Consider the following 6,000-nt stretch of genomic DNA (forward strand, 5'->3'; position numbering starts at 1 on the left):
ACTCTTCCTACCCAACTCTCCTTTCTTTGCTGTCTCCTGCACAGTGGTTTGATTAGCCTGTTAATCTGAAGACTCTCCCCATGTTCCTTAGCTCCTTCCTCATTTTTCTCTTCACAGATATTTTCCCCAATAAATATCTTATGTTTCTAATCTTATTTTGGCGTTTTCTTCTCAGAGGACCCAAACTAACATAGCCTTCTCCCAAAATAAAATAGCTGACTTTGGGGAATATTTTTAATTACTTAAAACAGTGCCTGGCACATAGCAAGACTATATAAATGCTTAATAAAATAAATAAGTTGAATTTTAAATATCCTACTTCATTCTAAGTGTATTTGTATATTTATAATAACTGAAGATATGTTTCATGTCATTCTCAAGCCATCCTTTTCAATAATTATATTAGTACCTCTGCTTTAGAGTTGAAGAAAATTCAGTCTTAGAGAGATTGAGTGGCTTGCCCAACTTCATAAAACTAGTAACTGACAGAGCACACATTCAAACAAAGGTATTAATAATGTGATTTTAGTTCCTGTACATTTAACCATTATGATTAATCACTCTCTTCCTTTCTGCCATAGCCAAACTTCTCAAAACATTGTCTCTACTTCCTTACCATCTGCTACCCATGATACTGCAAGTTGGTGCTCCAACTACTCTATTAAAATTACTAATCTCTCAGTACGCTCCACACTGAATCCCATGGGTCTCTTGCTTCAACAGTGTTTGGACAGAACAGACATAGGGACACACCTTGCTCCAGCCTCCAACCTTTATTCCAGTCACAACCTTCATAATCAGCCATTCAGCTGTTTTCGATCACCTGGACCGGCCCACACCAGTTTTTGAGCTTAGCTCCTAATTACTGATCAACCATGAGCTCCCAGATTTGTCAGAATTATTCCACTGCCATGAAGGCCACTGTCAACTGCCTGGTCAATATGCATCTGTGGGCCTCCTACACCTACCTCTCTCTGGGCTTCTGTTTTGACCAGGAGGATGTGGGCCACTTTTTCAGTGAATTGGCTGAACTGACCTAAGAGAAGCACAAGGCATCGAGAGTCTCTAGAAAATGCAAAACAAACACAGCAGTTGCAGAAGCCATCTCAAAATGAGTGGGATAAAATCTAGGATGGTGTGGAAGCCACCATTCTCATGGAGAAGAACCTCCACCAGGCCCTTAAGATCTGCATGGCCTGGGGTCCCCCCACACAAACCCCACCTCTCTGACTTTAGGGAAAGCCACTTCCAGGAGCAGGTGAAACTCACGAAGATGGGTGGCCACCTGACGAGCCTCTGCAGGCTGGCTGGTCCCCAGGCTGTGCTGGGTGAATATCTTCGAAAGACTCACCTTCAAGCATTACCAGGAGCCTCTGGAACTCAGTAGCCTTTGAGGAACCCCCTAATGTCAGGGACTTCTGCCTGAAGCCCCTCTCTGCAGCCACTAGGTAGGTGTTTATCCACTGGAACCCTCTCTCAAACCTTGGACCAAATAGAAACAATAAAGCTTTTTACAGCAAAAAAATAAAGAAACAAAATAACTCTTTCCAAGACCAATGTCTCATTTTCCAATGCAAAGTATCAATACATTTCTCAGCCTCTATTTAACTTGATCTTGCTGCAGCATTCAACAATGTTGAGTACTCTTTTTCTTAAGATATTATCTTCCCTGGTCCAGGTGACTTTTATTCCCAGTTGCTCCTCTACCATCTGGCAGTATCCACCTGCTTCACTGACTCAGCCTCTATAGCTCTCCTGAATGTCAATATTTCCTCAGATACCTGTCCAATACTCCCTTCCATGGCTTCAATCACTATCTTGTACTTATCCTTCCCATATCTATATATCTCAACAAAATCTTGTTCTTGAGCTCAAACCCATAAACCAGCTGTCTACAGGATATTACCCTTCACTGAGACACTGGCACTTCACCCTTGGAGTGAACCAAAGGACATCGTCTCCTCAAAAACCTGCTGCAGCTCCTGCTTACTCCAATCTCATTAATTTATATTACACTTATCACAGTTTCCTAATCCAAAAGCTGGGATATCATCTTTATCACTTTGTTCTCTTTCACCACCCACCTACAGTTACTATAAACCTCAAACTACCTTCCAAATTCATCTAGTGCTCTCCATTTCCACCTTACCATCTTCATTCAAGTCACTACCATCTCTTAACTGGATTATTGCAACAGATTATTGGTATCTTTACTCTTGTCCCAATCCAATCTAAACTAATCAATTTCAATAGTGACTATTAATACATGTAAACATAATTAACAAATAACCAAATAAGTTATGCTATATAAAGCCCATCATCATTATCTGTTACTGATCTTTCCTTAGTTATCTCTCACCACTTATACTCCAGCAATACTGAGTTGTCTTCAATCTCCTGAACTCATTGTATTCTCTGTTTCTAGGATTTTATGCATACTGTTCTCTCCAACTCAAAATACTCTCCTCCTTATACATCCCCACCTTTCACCTGGCTAAACTCTCCTCCTCCTTCAGACTTTTGCTCAGAAAGTCTTTCTGGAAAGTTATACCTAAGCCCAGACAGCAATTGTTTCTAAGATTTTCCCAGGAACTGTTCCCAATATTTCCCTAATATGATTACATTCTGTATTTTAATTATGTTTCTTACTACCTTCCACATTGAGTCACCATTCTAGAATGTCAAGAATCATCTCTTAGAAGCCCAGTACCTGGGACAATACCTGGCATAGCATAAGTGCTTGATAAATATTTGCTGTGAAAATGAGGTAGCTGAATCTTTATAGAACATGTTTGCAAAATGCAAACATAAGAACTTGACAGGTAAATCACCAACAGCGGTCTTAAATTTTACTTCTAAACTCACAGAGAACAATTCAACAAGCTCTAAAAAAGCATAAGTTTTAATATTGAAATTTAACAAAAAAATATGAAAATGTTTCTCACACTCCACTTCCCTTCCCCTGCAAATAATATCTGCTTAGAAATAATTTTAATCTTCCTAAACAACTACTGCATAAAGGGAAAATCAAAGTGGAGGTTATGAACTAAACGGCTTTCCCACATAAAAACTTCAGTTTTGAGTTTTTATCATAAAAGACTCTAAAGGTGTGCATCAAATTCCAATTCTTCCAAGAACATAAAAAGCTGAAAATAGTATCACTTCAAGCCTAACAATAAGAAAAATCCAGATAAGCTAAAAAATTCAGCTTTTTTTGAGCTCATCAAAGAGCTTAAATCATAGGTCAATCAAGTATCTAAGAGAAGATACACATAGACTTCCTCACCTGTGGAAAAAGGTGGGAGTAACCATACAAAACAGGTAAGAAAAAGTCAGATAAAATTTTAACAAATTCTTAAGCCCAAGCATGAGCTAGTGCAGAGCAAAGAATCTCTAGTACCCACAGAAACAAGAAGAATTTATACTCACTATTAAGACCTTTCTTTAAAACTCCATGGCATGGGAGTTGTGCAAGAAAACAGATAGAACCTCCCTCGGTAATACAGACATACAGTTGGGGATTACTCAGTGATAAGGACAAGGGGAAAAAAAACAACTAACTCTCTGCTTCAACTCTTCTTTCAAAAGATGTAATCCTCCAGGGTAAGGGGAAACAAACCTATTGCCTTTAGGACATAGACAAAGGCTCATTGCTGCTTGGGAAAGAATAGATAAAGCTTCTATTTGGGGGGGAAGAAATAGGAAAACAGTCCTCAACCCAGGATCTTAAACTAATAGTAGTAGATGTCACATACCACTGGGGCATACATTCTCCACAGGATAAATACCTTCCCCAAAGTGGGCAACACTACATTATTTGTAGGCAAAAAATAAAATAAGATAAAATCTAAAATATTAATTCATTGTGGCCTTCCAAAGGGCCACAGTATATAAAGACACACAGTATATTTCTGGTATTAAAATTTCACAAGGAGTCAGAGGGAAAAAAAGTATCTTAAAAGACTCCTTAGTAGATGATATTTAAAAAAAAAAAAGTTGAGAATCACTGCACTGGGTGAAGGGAAGGATACTTTCTCCTGATTAAAATCTTTAATATATACAGGGCAGAGTTTGAAGAAACAGCAGGAATGCTAAGAAGATCTCACCCCAAAGGCTCAACTCCAGTCTCTAAGTAAAAGGTATTTTGAGGGAAGTTTGAAGCCTTTGTTGAACTGAAGGTAATCATAGCAACAATAAAACCAAATTTCAGTTCAACTCCTGACCAGCTTGACTCAGTCTTCACACATACTTCCTGAGAAGAGGCAAGCTCATTCCCACACATAAATATTATTAACTTCAGTGTCTTTTGTTCTACAGGATGTCCAACATTCACTCAATTAAGAGACTAACAAACAAGCAATCAACAGAATCAGATTCAGAGATGACCTGGATGTTGGAACTATCAGACAGAGAATTTAAAATAGATATGATTAACACATGAAAGGATATAGCAGGGGTGGAGGGGGGTGGAAATGTGAACAATTTGTATTCATAAATGGGAACTTTTAGCCAAGAGACAGAAATATAAGAAAGAATCAGATGTGGCTAAGATGGCAAAGTAGAAAGACCCTGAACTTTTCTCCCACAAGCACACCAAAATTATAACTAATTACAGAGCAACTTCTATGAGAATGAACTGAAGATTAGCAGAAAAGATTTACCACAACTAAAGATATAAAGAAGAAGCCACATTGATGAAGATAGGAAAAGAAGAGATGTCGTTTAGAGTACAGTCAGGAACCTCAAGCCTGGGTCAGTGACACACAAATAGGAGGAAAATCACAATCTTAGAGGTCTTCTCAAAGGATCTGAGAGTTCAAGACCCACATCGGGGTCCCCAGCCTAGAAGTCCAGCACCAGGGAGACTTATGTTTGGCTTTGAAATCCAGCAGGGCTTAAATTCAACAGACCCAGAGAAATATAGGAAACAGACTTGGCTCATAAGTGCACACACAAAATTTCACACCTTGAGTCCCAGCACAGAAATAATTCAAAAAGAGCCTGGGTCAGAACAACTTGCTGATTTTGGAGAACCTTCCAGAGAAGCAGAAGTCAATTGGGACTCACTTTGGGGATGGAGATAATGGCAGCATCCATTTTGGGGAACTCATTCTATGGCAATAAATTAAGTGTTGACAAGCACAATTCTGGAATTTTCCCTCTAGCCTATCAGTACCAGAAGCTTACCTACCCACCAGCAAGCCAGAACAATCCCCACAACCACTGAGTCATGCACCTACTTATAGCCAGTAATATAATTATAGTCATATAGTTTTATAGTTATAAAGTTTCATGTATATAGTTATACATGAACCTCATGGTAATCACAAACCAAACATCAACAATAGATACACACATAAAACAAAAAAGGAATCCAAACATAACACTAAAGATAGTCATCAAATCACAAGAGAAGAGAGTAAAAGAAGAAACGAACAAAAAGTCCTACAAAAACAACTTCAGGAAAAAGTTTGATAAAATTCAACATCCATTTATGATGAAGTATCAACAAAGTAATCATAGAAGTAACAAACCTCAACATCATAAAGGACAAACCTACCGTGAACACTACACTCAATGGTGAAAAACTGAAAGCATTTCTAAGATCAGGAACAAGACAAGGATACATACATTCACACTTTTATTCAACAAAGTGCTGAAAATCCTAGCCACAGCAACAGACAAGAAAATGAAATCAAAGAAGTACAAATTAGAAAGGAAGATATAAAACTGCCACTGTTTGCAGGTGACAAGATACTACATACAGAAAGTGGAAACAGTGGCAGACTTTACTTTCTTGAGCTCCAGAATCACTGTAGATGATGACTGCAGCCACAAAATTAAAAGACGCTTGCTCCTTGAAAGAAAAGATATGACCAACCTAGACAGCATATTAAAAAGCAGACATTACTTTGCCAACAAAGGTCCATGTAACCAAAGCTATGGTTTTTTCAGTAGTCATGCATGGATGTGAGAGTTGGACATAAAGAAGACTGAACA

The sequence above is a fragment of the Dama dama genome, chromosome 12 (genome assembly GCF_033118175.1).
Source record: "Dama dama isolate Ldn47 chromosome 12, ASM3311817v1, whole genome shotgun sequence".
Lineage (NCBI taxonomy): Eukaryota > Metazoa > Chordata > Mammalia > Artiodactyla > Cervidae > Dama > Dama dama.